The sequence below is a fragment of the Ambystoma mexicanum genome, chromosome 1p (genome assembly GCF_040938575.1).
Source record: "Ambystoma mexicanum isolate Mex_15411 chromosome 1p, UKY_AmexF1_1, whole genome shotgun sequence".
NCBI classification, from domain to species: Eukaryota; Metazoa; Chordata; class Amphibia; order Caudata; family Ambystomatidae; genus Ambystoma; species Ambystoma mexicanum.
Window position 1 is genome coordinate 12,572,709 of NC_090921.1, and position 21,945 is coordinate 12,594,653.

Consider the following 21,945-nt stretch of genomic DNA (forward strand, 5'->3'; position numbering starts at 1 on the left):
TTTGAATTAATGGCCAAACCAGCCAATCCCTAAAAAAATACAGGTCTCAGAGGCTCTCGTTTCAGTACCAGCAGGGTAGCGTGGCCGAGCGGTCTAAGGCGCTGGATTTAGGCTCCAGTCTCTTTGGAGGCGTGGGTTCGAATCCCACCGCTGCCAATAGCTGTTTCTTTTTTATCTTCATGCCACGTGTACAGACAGGACAATTGGGAGCCAGGGAATGGCATGTGTTTATGAATTCTTGCTTTTCTGAACACCCAGACTGAAAGCACACATCTGACTCGTGTGCGTTTTCACCAAAAAAGGGTAAAGCATAAATCATTGTTCACTGAAAACGGACATGCGTTCACGATCCTGTCAATAAACACGTGCTTGGCAGGGCCACAAATCTGCCGACACGATGCCCTAATGAATGCACATCTCTTTGCCTTGGTAGTTGCTCCTTTTTGCAGCGCCTTTTCCTGCTGCATCACAAAAACTCAGTTCAAGACACTTGGCTCCATCCAGTGGAGCTCCTATGCCCAGCTTAGAAACCCCCAGGCACGAGATTGCAAGGTCCCTGGTAATTCTCCCACTCCTGGACACGTCGGAACCAAGTTTCGTATGCACTAGCAGCGAGAACAAAATCCCACATGTGAGGACAATAGGCGTCTTTCATTTAGGGCTAGTGTTAGGCTAAGAGTTTGCAGTAGCTCCTTGGGTCGAGTTAGGGGTCGAATGAGACAAAGCTAAGATTTGCGTTACGGCTGGGGTTGGTCCAGTAAGGATCCCACACACCATGGACCATCGGCGGAGGCCCCGGGTAGGCTTACACTGCGGGCTAATGGTGGACTTCTTTAAAAACGTGAGCACTAAATGGGGCGGGATGTTGACTGAAAGAATGCAGCTAGCTACAGAAATATGCAGAAATAAAGAAAAACACATCTCATTGCATGCCTTTAAAGAGCTTACTCTCCCTACCGGCAATGTTCCTGAACCTTCGCTTCCCAAACATTTTTAGAACCAAAAAAAACCTAGAAAAGATCTGACCTCCCTCACCGGGAATTGAACTCAAGACTGCTGGATGGAGGGGTGCTGACATTGACCACTAGGCTACCAGACTGCTGTTGAACAGAGCACTCCCGAAAGGTGACATTTCAATTTCAGGCTGACAAGTGTGCTTTATTGTTCAGTTCGGGCTTTGCACAGCCAGTGCTAGAATTCAATCCAAGTTCATGCTTTGCTTTGATTTTGAATTAATGGCCAAACCAGCCAATCCCTAAAAAAATACAGGTCTCAGAGGCTCTCGTTTCAGTACCAGCAGGGTAGCGTGGCCGAGCGGTCTAAGGCGCTGGATTTAGGCTCCAGTCTCTTTGGAGGCGTGGGTTCGAATCCCACCGCTGCCAATAGCTGTTTCTTTTTTATCTTCATGCCACGTGTACAGACAGGACAATTGGGAGCCAGGGAATGGCATGTGTTTATGAATTCTTGCTTTTCTGAACACCCAGACTGAAAGCACACATCTGACTCGTGTGCGTTTTCACCAAAAAAGGGTAAAGCATAAATCACTGTTCACTGAAAACGGACATGCGTTCACGATCCTGTCAATAAACACGTGCTTGGCAGGGCCACAAATCTGCCGACACGATGCCCTAATGAATGCACATCTCTTTGCCTTGGTAGTTGCTCCTTTTTGCAGCGCCTTTTCCTGCTGCATCACAAAAACTCAGTTCAAGACACTTGGCTCCATCCAGTGGAGCTCCTATGCCCAGCTTAGAAACCCCCAGGCACGAGATTGCAAGGTCCCTGGTAATTCTCCCACTCCTGGACACGTCGGAACCAAGTTTCGTATGCACTAGCAGCGAGAACAAAATCCCACATGTGAGGACAATAGGCGTCTTTCATTTAGGGCTAGTGTTAGGCTAAGAGTTTGCAGTAGCTCCTTGGGTCGAGTTAGGGGTCGAATGAGACAAAGCTAAGATTTGCGTTACGGCTGGGGTTGGTCCAGTAAGGATCCCACACACCATGGACCATCGGCGGAGGCCCCGGGTAGGCTTACACTGCGGGCTAATGGTGGACTTCTTTAAAAACGTGAGCACTAAATGGGGCGGGATGTTGACTGAAAGAATGCAGCTAGCTACAGAAATATGCAGAAATAAAGAAAAACACATCTCATTGCATGCCTTTAAAGAGCTTACTCTCCCTACCGGCAATGTTCCTGAACCTTCGCTTCCCAAACATTTTTAGAACCAAAAAAAACCTAGAAAAGATCTGACCTCCCTCACCGGGAATTGAACTCAGGACTGCTGGATGGAGGGGTGCTGACATTGACCACTAGGCTACCAGACTGCTGTCGAACAGAGCACTCCCGAAAGGTGACATTTCAATTTCAGGCTGACAAGTGTGCTTTATTGTTCAGTTCGGGCTTTGCACAGCCAGTGCTAGAATTCAATCCAAGTTCATGCTTTGCTTTGATTTTGAATTAATGGCCAAACCAGCCAATCCCTAAAAAAATACAGGTCTCAGAGGCTCTCGTTTCAGTACCAGCAGGGTAGCGTGGCCGAGCGGTCTAAGGCGCTGGATTTAGGCTCCAGTCTCTTTGGAGGCGTGGGTTCGAATCCCACCGCTGCCAATAGCTGTTTCTTTTTTATCTTCATGCCACGTGTACAGACAGGACAATTGGGAGCCAGGGAATGGCATGTGTTTATGAATTCTTGCTTTTCTGAACACCCAGACTGAAAGCACACATCTGACTCGTGTGCGTTTTCACCAAAAAAGGGTAAAGCATAAATCACTGTTCACTGAAAACGGACATGCGTTCACGATCCTGTCAATAAACACGTGCTTGGCAGGGCCACAAATCTGCCGACACGATGCCCTAATGAATGCACATCTCTTTGCCTTGGTAGTTGCTCCTTTTTGCAGAGCCTTTTCCTGCTGCATCACAAAAACTCAGTTCAAGACACTTGGCTCCATCCAGTGGAGCTCCTATGCCCAGCTTAGAAACCCCCAGGCACGAGATTGCAAGGTCCCTGGTAATTCTCCCACTCCTGGACACGTCGGAACCAAGTTTCGTATGCACTAGCAGCGAGAACAAAATCCCACATGTGAGGACAATAGGCGTCTTTCATTTAGGGCTAGTGTTAGGCTAAGAGTTTGCAGTAGCTCCTTGGGTCGAGTTAGGGGTCGAATGAGACAAAGCTAAGATTTGCGTTACGGCTGGGGTTGGTCCAGTAAGGATCCCACACACCATGGACCATCGGCGGAGGCCCCGGGTAGGCTTACACTGCGGGCTAATGGTGGACTTCTTTAAAAACGTGAGCACTAAATGGGGCGGGATGTTGACTGAAAGAATGCAGCTAGCTACAGAAATATGCAGAAATAAAGAAAAACACATCTCATTGCATGCCTTTAAAGAGCTTACTCTCCCTACCGGCAATGTTCCTGAACCTTCGCTTCCCAAACATTTTTAGAACCAAAAAAAACCTAGAAAAGATCTGACCTCCCTCACCGGGAATTGAACTCAGGACTGCTGGATGGAGGGGTGCTGACATTGACCACTAGGCTACCAGACTGCTGTCGAACAGAGCACTCCCGAAAGGTGACATTTCAATTTCAGGCTGACAAGTGTGCTTTATTGTTCAGTTCGGGCTTTGCACAGCCAGTGCTAGAATTCAATCCAAGTTCATGCTTTGCTTTGATTTTGAATTAATGGCCAAACCAGCCAATCCCTAAAAAAATACAGGTCTCAGAGGCTCTCGTTTCAGTACCAGCAGGGTAGCGTGGCCGAGCGGTCTAAGGCGCTGGATTTAGGCTCCAGTCTCTTTGGAGGCGTGGGTTCGAATCCCACCGCTGCCAATAGCTGTTTCTTTTTTATCTTCATGCCACGTGTACAGACAGGACAATTGGGAGCCAGGGAATGGCATGTGTTTATGAATTCTTGCTTTTCTGAACACCCAGACTGAAAGCACACATCTGACTCGTGTGCGTTTTCACCAAAAAAGGGTAAAGCATAAATCACTGTTCACTGAAAACGGACATGCGTTCACGATCCTGTCAATAAACACGTGCTTGGCAGGGCCACAAATCTGCCGACACGATGCCCTAATGAATGCACATCTCTTTGCCTTGGTAGTTGCTCCTTTTTGCAGCGCCTTTTCCTGCTGCATCACAAAAACTCAGTTCAAGACACTTGGCTCCATCCAGTGGAGCTCCTATGCCCAGCTTAGAAACCCCCAGGCACGAGATTGCAAGGTCCCTGGTAATTCTCCCACTCCTGGACACGTCGGAACCAAGTTTCGTATGCACTAGCAGCGAGAACAAAATCCCACATGTGAGGACAATAGGCGTCTTTCATTTAGGGCTAGTGTTAGGCTAAGAGTTTGCAGTAGCTCCTTGGGTCGAGTTAGGGGTCGAATGAGACAAAGCTAAGATTTGCGTTACGGCTGGGGTTGGTCCAGTAAGGATCCCACACACCATGGACCATCGGCGGAGGCCCCGGGTAGGCTTACACTGCGGGCTAATGGTGGACTTCTTTAAAAACGTGAGCACTAAATGGGGCGGGATGTTGACTGAAAGAATGCAGCTAGCTACAGAAATATGCAGAAATAAAGAAAAACACATCTCATTGCATGCCTTTAAAGAGCTTACTCTCCCTACCGGCAATGTTCCTGAACCTTCGCTTCCCAAACATTTTTAGAACCAAAAAAAACCTAGAAAAGATCTGACCTCCCTCACCGGGAATTGAACTCAAGACTGCTGGATGGAGGGGTGCTGACATTGACCACTAGGCTACCAGACTGCTGTTGAACAGAGCACTCCCGAAAGGTGACATTTCAATTTCAGGCTGACAAGTGTGCTTTATTGTTCAGTTCGGGCTTTGCACAGCCAGTGCTAGAATTCAATCCAAGTTCATGCTTTGCTTTGATTTTGAATTAATGGCCAAACCAGCCAATCCCTAAAAAAATACAGGTCTCAGAGGCTCTCGTTTCAGTACCAGCAGGGTAGCGTGGCCGAGCGGTCTAAGGCGCTGGATTTAGGCTCCAGTCTCTTTGGAGGCGTGGGTTCGAATCCCACCGCTGCCAATAGCTGTTTCTTTTTTATCTTCATGCCACGTGTACAGACAGGACAATTGGGAGCCAGGGAATGGCATGTGTTTATGAATTCTTGCTTTTCTGAACACCCAGACTGAAAGCACACATCTGACTCGTGTGCGTTTTCACCAAAAAAGGGTAAAGCATAAATCACTGTTCACTGAAAACGGACATGCGTTCACGATCCTGTCAATAAACACGTGCTTGGCAGGGCCACAAATCTGCCGACACGATGCCCTAATGAATGCACATCTCTTTGCCTTGGTAGTTGCTCCTTTTTGCAGCGCCTTTTCCTGCTGCATCACAAAAACTCAGTTCAAGACACTTGGCTCCATCCAGTGGAGCTCCTATGCCCAGCTTAGAAACCCCCAGGCACGAGATTGCAAGGTCCCTGGTAATTCTCCCACTCCTGGACACGTCGGAACCAAGTTTCGTATGCACTAGCAGCGAGAACAAAATCCCACATGTGAGGACAATAGGCGTCTTTCATTTAGGGCTAGTGTTAGGCTAAGAGTTTGCAGTAGCTCCTTGGGTCGAGTTAGGGGTCGAATGAGACAAAGCTAAGATTTGCGTTACGGCTGGGGTTGGTCCAGTAAGGATCCCACACACCATGGACCATCGGCGGAGGCCCCGGGTAGGCTTACACTGCGGGCTAATGGTGGACTTCTTTAAAAACGTGAGCACTAAATGGGGCGGGATGTTGACTGAAAGAATGCAGCTAGCTACAGAAATATGCAGAAATAAAGAAAAACACATCTCATTGCATGCCTTTAAAGAGCTTACTCTCCCTACCGGCAATGTTCCTGAACCTTCGCTTCCCAAACATTTTTAGAACCAAAAAAAACCTAGAAAAGATCTGACCTCCCTCACCGGGAATTGAACTCAAGACTGCTGGATGGAGGGGTGCTGACATTGACCACTAGGCTACCAGACTGCTGTTGAACAGAGCACTCCCGAAAGGTGACATTTCAATTTCAGGCTGACAAGTGTGCTTTATTGTTCAGTTCGGGCTTTGCAGAGCCAGTGCTAGAATTCAATCCAAGTTCATGCTTTGCTTTGATTTTGAATTAATGGCCAAACCAGCCAATCCCTAAAAAAATACAGGTCTCAGAGGCTCTCGTTTCAGTACCAGCAGGGTAGCGTGGCCGAGCGGTCTAAGGCGCTGGATTTAGGCTCCAGTCTCTTTGGAGGCGTGGGTTCGAATCCCACCGCTGCCAATAGCTGTTTCTTTTTTATCTTCATGCCACGTGTACAGACAGGACAATTGGGAGCCAGGGAATGGCATGTGTTTATGAATTCTTGCTTTTCTGAACACCCAGACTGAAAGCACACATCTGACTCGTGTGCGTTTTCACCAAAAAAGGGTAAAGCATAAATCACTGTTCACTGAAAACGGACATGCGTTCACGATCCTGTCAATAAACACGTGCTTGGCAGGGCCACAAATCTGCCGACACGATGCCCTAATGAATGCACATCTCTTTGCCTTGGTAGTTGCTCCTTTTTGCAGCGCCTTTTCCTGCTGCATCACAAAAACTCAGTTCAAGACACTTGGCTCCATCCAGTGGAGCTCCTATGCCCAGCTTAGAAACCCCCAGGCACGAGATTGCAAGGTCCCTGGTAATTCTCCCACTCCTGGACACGTCGGAACCAAGTTTCGTATGCACTAGCAGCGAGAACAAAATCCCACATGTGAGGACAATAGGCGTCTTTCATTTAGGGCTAGTGTTAGGCTAAGAGTTTGCAGTAGCTCCTTGGGTCGAGTTAGGGGTCGAATGAGACAAAGCTAAGATTTGCGTTACGGCTGGGGTTGGTCCAGTAAGGATCCCACACACCATGGACCATCGGCGGAGGCCCCGGGTAGGCTTACACTGCGGGCTAATGGTGGACTTCTTTAAAAACGTGAGCACTAAATGGGGCGGGATGTTGACTGAAAGAATGCAGCTAGCTACAGAAATATGCAGAAATAAAGAAAAACACATCTCATTGCATGCCTTTAAAGAGCTTACTCTCCCTACCGGCAATGTTCCTGAACCTTCGCTTCCCAAACATTTTTAGAACCAAAAAAAACCTAGAAAAGATCTGACCTCCCTCACCGGGAATTGAACTCAAGACTGCTGGATGGAGGGGTGCTGACATTGACCACTAGGCTACCAGACTGCTGTTGAACAGAGCACTCCCGAAAGGTGACATTTCAATTTCAGGCTGACAAGTGTGCTTTATTGTTCAGTTCGGGCTTTGCAGAGCCAGTGCTAGAATTCAATCCAAGTTCATGCTTTGCTTTGATTTTGAATTAATGGCCAAACCAGCCAATCCCTAAAAAAATACAGGTCTCAGAGGCTCTCGTTTCAGTACCAGCAGGGTAGCGTGGCCGAGCGGTCTAAGGCGCTGGATTTAGGCTCCAGTCTCTTTGGAGGCGTGGGTTCGAATCCCACCGCTGCCAATAGCTGTTTCTTTTTTATCTTCATGCCACGTGTACAGACAGGACAATTGGGAGCCAGGGAATGGCATGTGTTTATGAATTCTTGCTTTTCTGAACACCCAGACTGAAAGCACACATCTGACTCGTGTGCGTTTTCACCAAAAAAGGGTAAAGCATAAATCACTGTTCACTGAAAACGGACATGCGTTCACGATCCTGTCAATAAACACGTGCTTGGCAGGGCCACAAATCTGCCGACACGATGCCCTAATGAATGCACATCTCTTTGCCTTGGTAGTTGCTCCTTTTTGCAGCGCCTTTTCCTGCTGCATCACAAAAACTCAGTTCAAGACACTTGGCTCCATCCAGTGGAGCTCCTATGCCCAGCTTAGAAACCCCCAGGCACGAGATTGCAAGGTCCCTGGTAATTCTCCCACTCCTGGACACGTCGGAACCAAGTTTCGTATGCACTAGCAGCGAGAACAAAATCCCACATGTGAGGACAATAGGCGTCTTTCATTTAGGGCTAGTGTTAGGCTAAGAGTTTGCAGTAGCTCCTTGGGTCGAGTTAGGGGTCGAATGAGACAAAGCTAAGATTTGCGTTACGGCTGGGGTTGGTCCAGTAAGGATCCCACACACCATGGACCATCGGCGGAGGCCCCGGGTAGGCTTACACTGCGGGCTAATGGTGGACTTCTTTAAAAACGTGAGCACTAAATGGGGCGGGATGTTGACTGAAAGAATGCAGCTAGCTACAGAAATATGCAGAAATAAAGAAAAACACATCTCATTGCATGCCTTTAAAGAGCTTACTCTCCCTACCGGCAATGTTCCTGAACCTTCGCTTCCCAAACATTTTTAGAACCAAAAAAAACCTAGAAAAGATCTGACCTCCCTCACCGGGAATTGAACTCAGGACTGCTGGATGGAGGGGTGCTGACATTGACCACTAGGCTACCAGACTGCTGTCGAACAGAGCACTCCCGAAAGGTGACATTTCAATTTCAGGCTGACAAGTGTGCTTTATTGTTCAGTTCGGGCTTTGCACAGCCAGTGCTAGAATTCAATCCAAGTTCATGCTTTGCTTTGATTTTGAATTAATGGCCAAACCAGCCAATCCCTAAAAAAATACAGGTCTCAGAGGCTCTCGTTTCAGTACCAGCAGGGTAGCGTGGCCGAGCGGTCTAAGGCGCTGGATTTAGGCTCCAGTCTCTTTGGAGGCGTGGGTTCGAATCCCACCGCTGCCAATAGCTGTTTCTTTTTTATCTTCATGCCACGTGTACAGACAGGACAATTGGGAGCCAGGGAATGGCATGTGTTTATGAATTCTTGCTTTTCTGAACACCCAGACTGAAAGCACACATCTGACTCGTGTGCGTTTTCACCAAAAAAGGGTAAAGCATAAATCACTGTTCACTGAAAACGGACATGCGTTCACGATCCTGTCAATAAACACGTGCTTGGCAGGGCCACAAATCTGCCGACACGATGCCCTAATGAATGCACATCTCTTTGCCTTGGTAGTTGCTCCTTTTTGCAGAGCCTTTTCCTGCTGCATCACAAAAACTCAGTTCAAGACACTTGGCTCCATCCAGTGGAGCTCCTATGCCCAGCTTAGAAACCCCCAGGCACGAGATTGCAAGGTCCCTGGTAATTCTCCCACTCCTGGACACGTCGGAACCAAGTTTCGTATGCACTAGCAGCGAGAACAAAATCCCACATGTGAGGACAATAGGCGTCTTTCATTTAGGGCTAGTGTTAGGCTAAGAGTTTGCAGTAGCTCCTTGGGTCGAGTTAGGGGTCGAATGAGACAAAGCTAAGATTTGCGTTACGGCTGGGGTTGGTCCAGTAAGGATCCCACACACCATGGACCATCGGCGGAGGCCCCGGGTAGGCTTACACTGCGGGCTAATGGTGGACTTCTTTAAAAACGTGAGCACTAAATGGGGCGGGATGTTGACTGAAAGAATGCAGCTAGCTACAGAAATATGCAGAAATAAAGAAAAACACATCTCATTGCATGCCTTTAAAGAGCTTACTCTCCCTACCGGCAATGTTCCTGAACCTTCGCTTCCCAAACATTTTTAGAACCAAAAAAAACCTAGAAAAGATCTGACCTCCCTCACCGGGAATTGAACTCAAGACTGCTGGATGGAGGGGTGCTGACATTGACCACTAGGCTACCAGACTGCTGTCGAACAGAGCACTCCCGAAAGGTGACATTTCAATTTCAGGCTGACAAGTGTGCTTTATTGTTCAGTTCGGGCTTTGCACAGCCAGTGCTAGAATTCAATCCAAGTTCATGCTTTGCTTTGATTTTGAATTAATGGCCAAACCAGCCAATCCCTAAAAAAATACAGGTCTCAGAGGCTCTCGTTTCAGTACCAGCAGGGTAGCGTGGCCGAGCGGTCTAAGGCGCTGGATTTAGGCTCCAGTCTCTTTGGAGGCGTGGGTTCGAATCCCACCGCTGCCAATAGCTGTTTCTTTTTTATCTTCATGCCACGTGTACAGACAGGACAATTGGGAGCCAGGGAATGGCATGTGTTTATGAATTCTTGCTTTTCTGAACACCCAGACTGAAAGCACACATCTGACTCGTGTGCGTTTTCACCAAAAAAGGGTAAAGCATAAATCACTGTTCACTGAAAACGGACATGCGTTCACGATCCTGTCAATAAACACGTGCTTGGCAGGGCCACAAATCTGCCGACACGATGCCCTAATGAATGCACATCTCTTTGCCTTGGTAGTTGCTCCTTTTTGCAGCGCCTTTTCCTGCTGCATCATAAAAACTCAGTTCAAGACACTTGGCTCCATCCAGTGGAGCTCCTATGCCCAGCTTAGAAACCCCCAGGCACGAGATTGCAAGGTCCCTGGTAATTCTCCCACTCCTGGACACGTCGGAACCAAGTTTCGTATGCACTAGCAGCGAGAACAAAATCCCACATGTGAGGACAATAGGCGTCTTTCATTTAGGGCTAGTGTTAGGCTAAGAGTTTGCAGTAGCTCCTTGGGTCGAGTTAGGGGTCGAATGAGACAAAGCTAAGATTTGCGTTACGGCTGGGGTTGGTCCAGTAAGGATCCCACACACCATGGACCATCGGCGGAGGCCCCGGGTAGGCTTACACTGCGGGCTAATGGTGGACTTCTTTAAAAACGTGAGCACTAAATGGGGCGGGATGTTGACTGAAAGAATGCAGCTAGCTACAGAAATATGCAGAAATAAAGAAAAACACATCTCATTGCATGCCTTTAAAGAGCTTACTCTCCCTACCGGCAATGTTCCTGAACCTTCGCTTCCCAAACATTTTTAGAACCAAAAAAAACCTAGAAAAGATCTGACCTCCCTCACCGGGAATTGAACTCAAGACTGCTGGATGGAGGGGTGCTGACATTGACCACTAGGCTACCAGACTGCTGTTGAACAGAGCACTCCCGAAAGGTGACATTTCAATTTCAGGCTGACAAGTGTGCTTTATTGTTCAGTTCGGGCTTTGCACAGCCAGTGCTAGAATTCAATCCAAGTTCATGCTTTGCTTTGATTTTGAATTAATGGCCAAACCAGCCAATCCCTAAAAAAATACAGGTCTCAGAGGCTCTCGTTTCAGTACCAGCAGGGTAGCGTGGCCGAGCGGTCTAAGGCGCTGGATTTAGGCTCCAGTCTCTTTGGAGGCGTGGGTTCGAATCCCACCGCTGCCAATAGCTGTTTCTTTTTTATCTTCATGCCACGTGTACAGACAGGACAATTGGGAGCCAGGGAATGGCATGTGTTTATGAATTCTTGCTTTTCTGAACACCCAGACTGAAAGCACACATCTGACTCGTGTGCGTTTTCACCAAAAAAGGGTAAAGCATAAATCACTGTTCACTGAAAACGGACATGCGTTCACGATCCTGTCAATAAACACGTGCTTGGCAGGGCCACAAATCTGCCGACACGATGCCCTAATGAATGCACATCTCTTTGCCTTGGTAGTTGCTCCTTTTTGCAGCGCCTTTTCCTGCTGCATCACAAAAACTCAGTTCAAGACACTTGGCTCCATCCAGTGGAGCTCCTATGCCCAGCTTAGAAACCCCCAGGCACGAGATTGCAAGGTCCCTGGTAATTCTCCCACTCCTGGACACGTCGGAACCAAGTTTCGTATGCACTAGCAGCGAGAACAAAATCCCACATGTGAGGACAATAGGCGTCTTTCATTTAGGGCTAGTGTTAGGCTAAGAGTTTGCAGTAGCTCCTTGGGTCGAGTTAGGGGTCGAATGAGACAAAGCTAAGATTTGCGTTACGGCTGGGGTTGGTCCAGTAAGGATCCCACACACCATGGACCATCGGCGGAGGCCCCGGGTAGGCTTACACTGCGGGCTAATGGTGGACTTCTTTAAAAACGTGAGCACTAAATGGGGCGGGATGTTGACTGAAAGAATGCAGCTAGCTACAGAAATATGCAGAAATAAAGAAAAACACATCTCATTGCATGCCTTTAAAGAGCTTACTCTCCCTACCGGCAATGTTCCTGAACCTTCGCTTCCCAAACATTTTTAGAACCAAAAAAAACCTAGAAAAGATCTGACCTCCCTCACCGGGAATTGAACTCAAGACTGCTGGATGGAGGGGTGCTGACATTGACCACTAGGCTACCAGACTGCTGTTGAACAGAGCACTCCCGAAAGGTGACATTTCAATTTCAGGCTGACAAGTGTGCTTTATTGTTCAGTTCGGGCTTTGCACAGCCAGTGCTAGAATTCAATCCAAGTTCATGCTTTGCTTTGATTTTGAATTAATGGCCAAACCAGCCAATCCCTAAAAAAATACAGGTCTCAGAGGCTCTCGTTTCAGTACCAGCAGGGTAGCGTGGCCGAGCGGTCTAAGGTGCTGGATTTAGGCTCCAGTCTCTTTGGAGGCGTGGGTTCGAATCCCACCGCTGCCAATAGCTGTTTCTTTTTTATCTTCATGCCACGTGTACAGACAGGACAATTGGGAGCCAGGGAATGGCATGTGTTTATGAATTCTTGCTTTTCTGAACACCCAGACTGAAAGCACACATCTGACTCGTGTGCGTTTTCACCAAAAAAGGGTAAAGCATAAATCACTGTTCACTGAAAACGGACATGCGTTCACGATCCTGTCAATAAACACGTGCTTGGCAGGGCCACAAATCTGCCGACACGATGCCCTAATGAATGCACATCTCTTTGCCTTGGTAGTTGCTCCTTTTTGCAGCGCCTTTTCCTGCTGCATCACAAAAACTCAGTTCAAGACACTTGGCTCCATCCAGTGGAGCTCCTATGCCCAGCTTAGAAACCCCCAGGCACGAGATTGCAAGGTCCCTGGTAATTCTCCCACTCCTGGACACGTCGGAACCAAGTTTCGTATGCACTAGCAGCGAGAACAAAATCCCACATGTGAGGACAATAGGCGTCTTTCATTTAGGGCTAGTGTTAGGCTAAGAGTTTGCAGTAGCTCCTTGGGTCGAGTTAGGGGTCGAATGAGACAAAGCTAAGATTTGCGTTACGGCTGGGGTTGGTCCAGTAAGGATCCCACACACCATGGACCATCGGCGGAGGCCCCGGGTAGGCTTACACTGCGGGCTAATGGTGGACTTCTTTAAAAACGTGAGCACTAAATGGGGCGGGATGTTGACTGAAAGAATGCAGCTAGCTACAGAAATATGCAGAAATAAAGAAAAACACATCTCATTGCATGCCTTTAAAGAGCTTACTCTCCCTACCGGCAATGTTCCTGAACCTTCGCTTCCCAAACATTTTTAGAACCAAAAAAAACCTAGAAAAGATCTGACCTCCCTCACCGGGAATTGAACTCAAGACTGCTGGATGGAGGGGTGCTGACATTGACCACTAGGCTACCAGACTGCTGTTGAACAGAGCACTCCCGAAAGGTGACATTTCAATTTCAGGCTGACAAGTGTGCTTTATTGTTCAGTTCGGGCTTTGCACAGCCAGTGCTAGAATTCAATCCAAGTTCATGCTTTGCTTTGATTTTGAATTAATGGCCAAACCAGCCAATCCCTAAAAAAATACAGGTCTCAGAGGCTCTCGTTTCAGTACCAGCAGGGTAGCGTGGCCGAGCGGTCTAAGGCGCTGGATTTAGGCTCCAGTCTCTTTGGAGGCGTGGGTTCGAATCCCACCGCTGCCAATAGCTGTTTCTTTTTTATCTTCATGCCACGTGTACAGACAGGACAATTGGGAGCCAGGGAATGGCATGTGTTTATGAATTCTTGCTTTTCTGAACACCCAGACTGAAAGCACACATCTGACTCGTGTGCGTTTTCACCAAAAAAGGGTAAAGCATAAATCACTGTTCACTGAAAACGGACATGCGTTCACGATCCTGTCAATAAACACGTGCTTGGCAGGGCCACAAATCTGCCGACACGATGCCCTAATGAATGCACATCTCTTTGCCTTGGTAGTTGCTCCTTTTTGCAGAGCCTTTTCCTGCTGCATCACAAAAACTCAGTTCAAGACACTTGGCTCCATCCAGTGGAGCTCCTATGCCCAGCTTAGAAACCCCCAGGCACGAGATTGCAAGGTCCCTGGTAATTCTCCCACTCCTGGACACGTCGGAACCAAGTTTCGTATGCACTAGCAGCGAGAACAAAATCCCACATGTGAGGACAATAGGCGTCTTTCATTTAGGGCTAGTGTTAGGCTAAGAGTTTGCAGTAGCTCCTTGGGTCGAGTTAGGGGTCGAATGAGACAAAGCTAAGATTTGCGTTACGGCTGGGGTTGGTCCAGTAAGGATCCCACACACCATGGACCATCGGCGGAGGCCCCGGGTAGGCTTACACTGCGGGCTAATGGTGGACTTCTTTAAAAACGTGAGCACTAAATGGGGCGGGATGTTGACTGAAAGAATGCAGCTAGCTACAGAAATATGCAGAAATAAAGAAAAACACATCTCATTGCATGCCTTTAAAGAGCTTACTCTCCCTACCGGCAATGTTCCTGAACCTTCGCTTCCCAAACATTTTTAGAACCAAAAAAAACCTAGAAAAGATCTGACCTCCCTCACCGGGAATTGAACTCAGGACTGCTGGATGGAGGGGTGCTGACATTGACCACTAGGCTACCAGACTGCTGTCGAACAGAGCACTCCCGAAAGGTGACATTTCAATTTCAGGCTGACAAGTGTGCTTTATTGTTCAGTTCGGGCTTTGCACAGCCAGTGCTAGAATTCAATCCAAGTTCATGCTTTGCTTTGATTTTGAATTAATGGCCAAACCAGCCAATCCCTAAAAAAATACAGGTCTCAGAGGCTCTCGTTTCAGTACCAGCAGGGTAGCGTGGCCGAGCGGTCTAAGGCGCTGGATTTAGGCTCCAGTCTCTTTGGAGGCGTGGGTTCGAATCCCACCGCTGCCAATAGCTGTTTCTTTTTTATCTTCATGCCACGTGTACAGACAGGACAATTGGGAGCCAGGGAATGGCATGTGTTTATGAATTCTTGCTTTTCTGAACACCCAGACTGAAAGCACACATCTGACTCGTGTGCGTTTTCACCAAAAAAGGGTAAAGCATAAATCACTGTTCACTGAAAACGGACATGCGTTCACGATCCTGTCAATAAACACGTGCTTGGCAGGGCCACAAATCTGCCGACACGATGCCCTAATGAATGCACATCTCTTTGCCTTGGTAGTTGCTCCTTTTTGCAGCGCCTTTTCCTGCTGCATCACAAAAACTCAGTTCAAGACACTTGGCTCCATCCAGTGGAGCTCCTATGCCCAGCTTAGAAACCCCCAGGCACGAGATTGCAAGGTCCCTGGTAATTCTCCCACTCCTGGACACGTCGGAACCAAGTTTCGTATGCACTAGCAGCGAGAACAAAATCCCACATGTGAGGACAATAGGCGTCTTTCATTTAGGGCTAGTGTTAGGCTAAGAGTTTGCAGTAGCTCCTTGGGTCGAGTTAGGGGTCGAATGAGACAAAGCTAAGATTTGCGTTACGGCTGGGGTTGGTCCAGTAAGGATCCCACACACCATGGACCATCGGCGGAGGCCCCGGGTAGGCTTACACTGCGGGCTAATGGTGGACTTCTTTAAAAACGTGAGCACTAAATGGGGCGGGATGTTGACTGAAAGAATGCAGCTAGCTACAGAAATATGCAGAAATAAAGAAAAACACATCTCATTGCATGCCTTTAAAGAGCTTACTCTCCCTACCGGCAATGTTCCTGAACCTTCGCTTCCCAAACATTTTTAGAACCAAAAAAAACCTAGAAAAGATCTGACCTCCCTCACCGGGAATTGAACTCAAGACTGCTGGATGGAGGGGTGCTGACATTGACCACTAGGCTACCAGACTGCTGTTGAACAGAGCACTCCCGAAAGGTGACATTTCAATTTCAGGCTGACAAGTGTGCTTTATTGTTCAGTTCGGGCTTTGCACAGCCAGTGCTAGAATTCAATCCAAGTTCATGCTTTGCTTTGATTTTGAATTAATGGCCAAACCAGCCAATCCCTAAAAAAATACAGGTCTCAGAGGCTCTCGTTTCAGTACCAGCAGGGTAGCGTGGCCGAGCGGTCTAAGGCGCTGGATTTAGGCTCCAGTCTCTTTGGAGGCGTGGGTTCGAATCCCACCGCTGCCAATAGCTGTTTCTTTTTTATCTTCATGCCACGTGTACAGACAGGACAATTGGGAGCCAGGGAATGGCATGTGTTTATGAATTCTTGCTTTTCTGAACACCCAGACTGAAAGCACACATCTGACTCGTGTGCGTTTTCACCAAAAAAGGGTAAAGCATAAATCACTGTTCACTGAAAACGGACATGCGTTCACGATCCTGTCAATAAACACGTGCTTGGCAGGGCCACAAATCTGCCGACACGATGCCCTAATGAATGCACATCTCTTTGCCTTGGTAGTTGCTCCTTTTTGCAGCGCCTTTTCCTGCTGCATCACAAAAACTCAGTTCAAGACACTTGGCTCCATCCAGTGGAGCTCCTATGCCCAGCTTAGAAACCCCCAGGCACGAGATTGCAAGGTCCCTGGTAATTCTCCCACTCCTGGACACGTCGGAACCAAGTTTCGTATGCACTAGCAGCGAGAACAAAATCCCACATGTGAGGACAATAGGCGTCTTTCATTTAGGGCTAGTGTTAGGCTAAGAGTTTGCAGTAGCTCCTTGGGTCGAGTTAGGGGTCGAATGAGACAAAGCTAAGATTTGCGTTACGGCTGGGGTTGGTCCAGTAAGGATCCCACACACCATGGACCATCGGCGGAGGCCCCGGGTAGGCTTACACTGCGGGCTAATGGTGGACTTCTTTAAAAACGTGAGCACTAAATGGGGCGGGATGTTGACTGAAAGAATGCAGCTAGCTACAGAAATATGCAGAAATAAAGAAAAACACATCTCATTGCATGCCTTTAAAGAGCTTACTCTCCCTACCGGCAATGTTCCTGAACCTTCGCTTCCCAAACATTTTTAGAACCAAAAAAAACCTAGAAAAGATCTGACCTCCCTCACCGGGAATTGAACTCAAGACTGCTGGATGGAGGGGTGCTGACATTGACCACTAGGCTACCAGACTGCTGTTGAACAGAGCACTCCCGAAAGGTGACATTTCAATTTCAGGCTGACAAGTGTGCTTTATTGTTCAGTTCGGGCTTTGCAGAGCCAGTGCTAGAATTCAATCCAAGTTCATGCTTTGCTTTGATTTTGAATTAATGGCCAAACCAGCCAATCCCTAAAAAAATACAGGTCTCAGAGGCTCTCGTTTCAGTACCAGCAGGGTAGCGTGGCCGAGCGGTCTAAGGCGCTGGATTTAGGCTCCAGTCTCTTTGGAGGCGTGGGTTCGAATCCCACCGCTGCCAATAGCTGTTTCTTTTTTATCTTCATGCCACGTGTACAGACAGGACAATTGGGAGCCAGGGAATGGCATGTGTTTATGAATTCTTGCTTTTCTGAACACCCAGACTGAAAGCACACATCTGACTCGTGTGCGTTTTCACCAAAAAAGGGTAAAGCATAAATCACTGTTCACTGAAAACGGACATGCGTTCACGATCCTGTCAATAAACACGTGCTTGGCAGGGCCACAAATCTGCCGACACGATGCCCTAATGAATGCACATCTCTTTGCCTTGGTAGTTGCTCCTTTTTGCAGCGCCTTTTCCTGCTGCATCACAAAAACTCAGTTCAAGACACTTGGCTCCATCCAGTGGAGCTCCTATGCCCAGCTTAGAAACCCCCAGGCACGAGATTGCAAGGTCCCTGGTAATTCTCCCACTCCTGGACACGTCGGAACCAAGTTTCGTATGCACTAGCAGCGAGAACAAAATCCCACATGTGAGGACAATAGGCGTCTTTCATTTAGGGCTAGTGTTAGGCTAAGAGTTTGCAGTAGCTCCTTGGGTCGAGTTAGGGGTCGAATGAGACAAAGCTAAGATTTGCGTTACGGCTGGGGTTGGTCCAGTAAGGATCCCACACACCATGGACCATCGGCGGAGGCCCCGGGTAGGCTTACACTGCGGGCTAATGGTGGACTTCTTTAAAAACGTGAGCACTAAATGGGGCGGGATGTTGACTGAAAGAATGCAGCTAGCTACAGAAATATGCAGAAATAAAGAAAAACACATCTCATTGCATGCCTTTAAAGAGCTTACTCTCCCTACCGGCAATGTTCCTGAACCTTCGCTTCCCAAACATTTTTAGAACCAAAAAAAACCTAGAAAAGATCTGACCTCCCTCACCGGGAATTGAACTCAAGACTGCTGGATGGAGGGGTGCTGACATTGACCACTAGGCTACCAGACTGCTGTTGAACAGAGCACTCCCGAAAGGTGACATTTCAATTTCAGGCTGACAAGTGTGCTTTATTGTTCAGTTCGGGCTTTGCAGAGCCAGTGCTAGAATTCAATCCAAGTTCATGCTTTGCTTTGATTTTGAATTAATGGCCAAACCAGCCAATCCCTAAAAAAATACAGGTCTCAGAGGCTCTCGTTTCAGTACCAGCAGGGTAGCGTGGCCGAGCGGTCTAAGGCGCTGGATTTAGGCTCCAGTCTCTTTGGAGGCGTGGGTTCGAATCCCACCGCTGCCAATAGCTGTTTCTTTTTTATCTTCATGCCACGTGTACAGACAGGACAATTGGGAGCCAGGGAATGGCATGTGTTTATGAATTCTTGCTTTTCTGAACACCCAGACTGAAAGCACACATCTGACTCGTGTGCGTTTTCACCAAAAAAGGGTAAAGCATAAATCACTGTTCACTGAAAACGGACATGCGTTCACGATCCTGTCAATAAACACGTGCTTGGCAGGGCCACAAATCTGCCGACACGATGCCCTAATGAATGCACATCTCTTTGCCTTGGTAGTTGCTCCTTTTTGCAGCGCCTTTTCCTGCTGCATCACAAAAACTCAGTTCAAGACACTTGGCTCCATCCAGTGGAGCTCCTATGCCCAGCTTAGAAACCCCCAGGCACGAGATTGCAAGGTCCCTGGTAATTCTCCCACTCCTGGACACGTCGGAACCAAGTTTCGTATGCACTAGCAGCGAGAACAAAATCCCACATGTGAGGACAATAGGCGTCTTTCATTTAGGGCTAGTGTTAGGCTAAGAGTTTGCAGTAGCTCCTTGGGTCGAGTTAGGGGTCGAATGAGACAAAGCTAAGATTTGCGTTACGGCTGGGGTTGGTCCAGTAAGGATCCCACACACCATGGACCATCGGCGGAGGCCCCGGGTAGGCTTACACTGCGGGCTAATGGTGGACTTCTTTAAAAACGTGAGCACTAAATGGGGCGGGATGTTGACTGAAAGAATGCAGCTAGCTACAGAAATATGCAGAAATAAAGAAAAACACATCTCATTGCATGCCTTTAAAGAGCTTACTCTCCCTACCGGCAATGTTCCTGAACCTTCGCTTCCCAAACATTTTTAGAACCAAAAAAAACCTAGAAAAGATCTGACCTCCCTCACCGGGAATTGAACTCAGGACTGCTGGATGGAGGGGTGCTGACATTGACCACTAGGCTACCAGACTGCTGTCAAACAGAGCACTCCCGAAAGGTGACATTTCAATTTCAGGCTGACAAGTGTGCTTTATTGTTCAGTTCGGGCTTTGCACAGCCAGTGCTAGAATTCAATCCAAGTTCATGCTTTGCTTTGATTTTGAATTAATGGCCAAACCAGCCAATCCCTAAAAAAATACAGGTCTCAGAGGCTCTCGTTTCAGTACCAGCAGGGTAGCGTGGCCGAGCGGTCTAAGGCGCTGGATTTAGGCTCCAGTCTCTTTGGAGGCGTGGGTTCGAATCCCACCGCTGCCAATAGCTGTTTCTTTTTTATCTTCATGCCACGTGTACAGACAGGACAATTGGGAGCCAGGGAATGGCATGTGTTTATGAATTCTTGCTTTTCTGAACACCCAGACTGAAAGCACACATCTGACTCGTGTGCGTTTTCACCAAAAAAGGGTAAAGCATAAATCACTGTTCACTGAAAACGGACATGCGTTCACGATCCTGTCAATAAACACGTTCAGGGCAGGGCCACAAATCTGCCGACACGATGCCCTAATGAATGCACATCTCTTTGCCTTGGTAGTTGCTCCTTTTTGCGGAGCCTTTTCCTGCTGCATCACAAAAACTCAGTTCAAGACACTTGGCTCCATCCAGTGGAGCTCCTATGCCCAGCTTAGAAACCCCCAGGCACGAGATTGCAAGGTCCCTGGTAATTCTCCCACTCCTGGACACGTCGGAACCAAGTTTCGTATGCACTAGCAGCGAGAACAAAATCCCACATGTGAGGACAATAGGCGTCTTTCATTTAGGGCTAGTGTTAGGCTAAGAGTTTGCAGTAGCTCCTTGGGTCGAGTTAGGGGTCGAATGAGACAAAGCTAAGATTTGCGTTACGGCTGGGGTTGGTCCAGTAAGGATCCCACACACCATGGACCATCGGCGGAGGCCCCGGGTAGGCTTACACTGCGGGCTAATGGTGGACTTCTTTAAAAACGTGAGCACTAAATGGGGCGGGATGTTGACTGAAAGAATGCAGCTAGCTACAGAAATATGCAGAAATAAAGAAAAACACATCTCATTGCATGCCTTTAAAGAGCTTACTCTCCCTACCGGCAATGTTCCTGAACCTTCGCTTCCCAAACATTTTTAGAACCAAAAAAAACCTAGAAAAGATCTGACCTCCCTCACCGGGAATTGAACTCAAGACTGCTGGATGGAGGGGTGCTGACATTGACCACTAGGCTACCAGACTGCTGTTGAACAGAGCACTCCCGAAAGGTGACATTTCAATTTCAGGCTGACAAGTGTGCTTTATTGTTCAGTTCGGGCTTTGCAGAGCCAGTGCTAGAATTCAATCCAAGTTCATGCTTTGCTTTGATTTTGAATTAATGGCCAAACCAGCCAATCCCTAAAAAAATACAGGTCTCAGAGGCTCTCGTTTCAGTACCAGCAGGGTAGCGTGGCCGAGCGGTCTAAGGTGCTGGATTTAGGCTCCAGTCTCTTTGGAGGCGTGGGTTCGAATCCCACCGCTGCCAATAGCTGTTTCTTTTTTATCTTCATGCCACGTGTACAGACAGGACAATTGGGAGCCAGGGAATGGCATGTGTTTATGAATTCTTGCTTTTCTGAACACCCAGACTGAAAGCACACATCTGACTCGTGTGCGTTTTCACCAAAAAAGGGTAAAGCATAAATCACTGTTCACTGAAAACGGACATGCGTTCACGATCCTGTCAATAAACACGTGCTTGGCAGGGCCACAAATCTGCCGACACGATGCCCTAATGAATGCACATCTCTTTGCCTTGGTAGTTGCTCCTTTTTGCAGCGCCTTTTCCTGCTGCATCACAAAAACTCAGTTCAAGACACTTGGCTCCATCCAGTGGAGCTCCTATGCCCAGCTTAGAAACCCCCAGGCACGAGATTGCAAGGTCCCTGGTAATTCTCCCACTCCTGGACACGTCGGAACCAAGTTTCGTATGCACTAGCAGCGAGAACAAAATCCCACATGTGAGGACAATAGGCGTCTTTCATTTAGGGCTAGTGTTAGGCTAAGAGTTTGCAGTAGCTCCTTGGGTCGAGTTAGGGGTCGAATGAGACAAAGCTAAGATTTGCGTTACGGCTGGGGTTGGTCCAGTAAGGATCCCACACACCATGGACCATCGGCGGAGGCCCCGGGTAGGCTTACACTGCGGGCTAATGGTGGACTTCTTTAAAAACGTGAGCACTAAATGGGGCGGGATGTTGACTGAAAGAATGCAGCTAGCTACAGAAATATGCAGAAATAAAGAAAAACACATCTCATTGCATGCCTTTAAAGAGCTTACTCTCCCTACCGGCAATGTTCCTGAACCTTCGCTTCCCAAACATTTTTAGAACCAAAAAAAACCTAGAAAAGATCTGACCTCCCTCACCGGGAATTGAACTCAAGACTGCTGGATGGAGGGGTGCTGACATTGACCACTAGGCTACCAGACTGCTG

The 21,945-nt window shown here is 48.0% G+C and overlaps 18 non-coding genes across 18 annotated transcripts; all 18 read left to right on the forward strand.

Annotated features, from left to right (window-relative positions):
• The first annotated feature begins 74 nt into the window (after positions 1-74).
• Positions 75-156, forward strand: TRNAL-UAG (transfer RNA leucine (anticodon UAG)). The gene has a single exon. It is a non-coding gene; the product is annotated as a tRNA-Leu (tRNA).
• Positions 157-1,300: 1,144 nt separating this feature from the next.
• TRNAL-UAG (transfer RNA leucine (anticodon UAG)) lies at positions 1,301-1,382 on the forward strand. Its single transcript has one exon. It is a non-coding gene; the product is annotated as a tRNA-Leu (tRNA).
• Positions 1,383-2,526: 1,144 nt separating this feature from the next.
• TRNAL-UAG (transfer RNA leucine (anticodon UAG)) lies at positions 2,527-2,608 on the forward strand. Its single transcript has one exon. It is a non-coding gene; the product is annotated as a tRNA-Leu (tRNA).
• Positions 2,609-3,752: 1,144 nt separating this feature from the next.
• On the forward strand, positions 3,753-3,834 carry TRNAL-UAG (transfer RNA leucine (anticodon UAG)). The gene has a single exon. It is a non-coding gene; the product is annotated as a tRNA-Leu (tRNA).
• Positions 3,835-4,978: 1,144 nt separating this feature from the next.
• TRNAL-UAG (transfer RNA leucine (anticodon UAG)) lies at positions 4,979-5,060 on the forward strand. The gene has a single exon. It is a non-coding gene; the product is annotated as a tRNA-Leu (tRNA).
• Positions 5,061-6,204: 1,144 nt separating this feature from the next.
• On the forward strand, positions 6,205-6,286 carry TRNAL-UAG (transfer RNA leucine (anticodon UAG)). The gene has a single exon. It is a non-coding gene; the product is annotated as a tRNA-Leu (tRNA).
• Positions 6,287-7,430: 1,144 nt separating this feature from the next.
• On the forward strand, positions 7,431-7,512 carry TRNAL-UAG (transfer RNA leucine (anticodon UAG)). Its single transcript has one exon. It is a non-coding gene; the product is annotated as a tRNA-Leu (tRNA).
• A 1,144-nt stretch (positions 7,513-8,656) lies between these two features.
• Positions 8,657-8,738, forward strand: TRNAL-UAG (transfer RNA leucine (anticodon UAG)). The gene has a single exon. It is a non-coding gene; the product is annotated as a tRNA-Leu (tRNA).
• Positions 8,739-9,882: 1,144 nt separating this feature from the next.
• Positions 9,883-9,964, forward strand: TRNAL-UAG (transfer RNA leucine (anticodon UAG)). The gene has a single exon. It is a non-coding gene; the product is annotated as a tRNA-Leu (tRNA).
• Positions 9,965-11,108: 1,144 nt separating this feature from the next.
• Positions 11,109-11,190, forward strand: TRNAL-UAG (transfer RNA leucine (anticodon UAG)). The gene has a single exon. It is a non-coding gene; the product is annotated as a tRNA-Leu (tRNA).
• Positions 11,191-12,334: 1,144 nt separating this feature from the next.
• TRNAL-UAG (transfer RNA leucine (anticodon UAG)) lies at positions 12,335-12,416 on the forward strand. The gene has a single exon. It is a non-coding gene; the product is annotated as a tRNA-Leu (tRNA).
• Positions 12,417-13,560: 1,144 nt separating this feature from the next.
• On the forward strand, positions 13,561-13,642 carry TRNAL-UAG (transfer RNA leucine (anticodon UAG)). Its single transcript has one exon. It is a non-coding gene; the product is annotated as a tRNA-Leu (tRNA).
• A 1,144-nt stretch (positions 13,643-14,786) lies between these two features.
• TRNAL-UAG (transfer RNA leucine (anticodon UAG)) lies at positions 14,787-14,868 on the forward strand. The gene has a single exon. It is a non-coding gene; the product is annotated as a tRNA-Leu (tRNA).
• Positions 14,869-16,012: 1,144 nt separating this feature from the next.
• Positions 16,013-16,094, forward strand: TRNAL-UAG (transfer RNA leucine (anticodon UAG)). The gene has a single exon. It is a non-coding gene; the product is annotated as a tRNA-Leu (tRNA).
• A 1,144-nt stretch (positions 16,095-17,238) lies between these two features.
• TRNAL-UAG (transfer RNA leucine (anticodon UAG)) lies at positions 17,239-17,320 on the forward strand. The gene has a single exon. It is a non-coding gene; the product is annotated as a tRNA-Leu (tRNA).
• A 1,144-nt stretch (positions 17,321-18,464) lies between these two features.
• Positions 18,465-18,546, forward strand: TRNAL-UAG (transfer RNA leucine (anticodon UAG)). Its single transcript has one exon. It is a non-coding gene; the product is annotated as a tRNA-Leu (tRNA).
• A 1,144-nt stretch (positions 18,547-19,690) lies between these two features.
• On the forward strand, positions 19,691-19,772 carry TRNAL-UAG (transfer RNA leucine (anticodon UAG)). The gene has a single exon. It is a non-coding gene; the product is annotated as a tRNA-Leu (tRNA).
• Positions 19,773-20,916: 1,144 nt separating this feature from the next.
• Positions 20,917-20,998, forward strand: TRNAL-UAG (transfer RNA leucine (anticodon UAG)). The gene has a single exon. It is a non-coding gene; the product is annotated as a tRNA-Leu (tRNA).
• Positions 20,999-21,945: the final 947 nt, after the last annotated feature.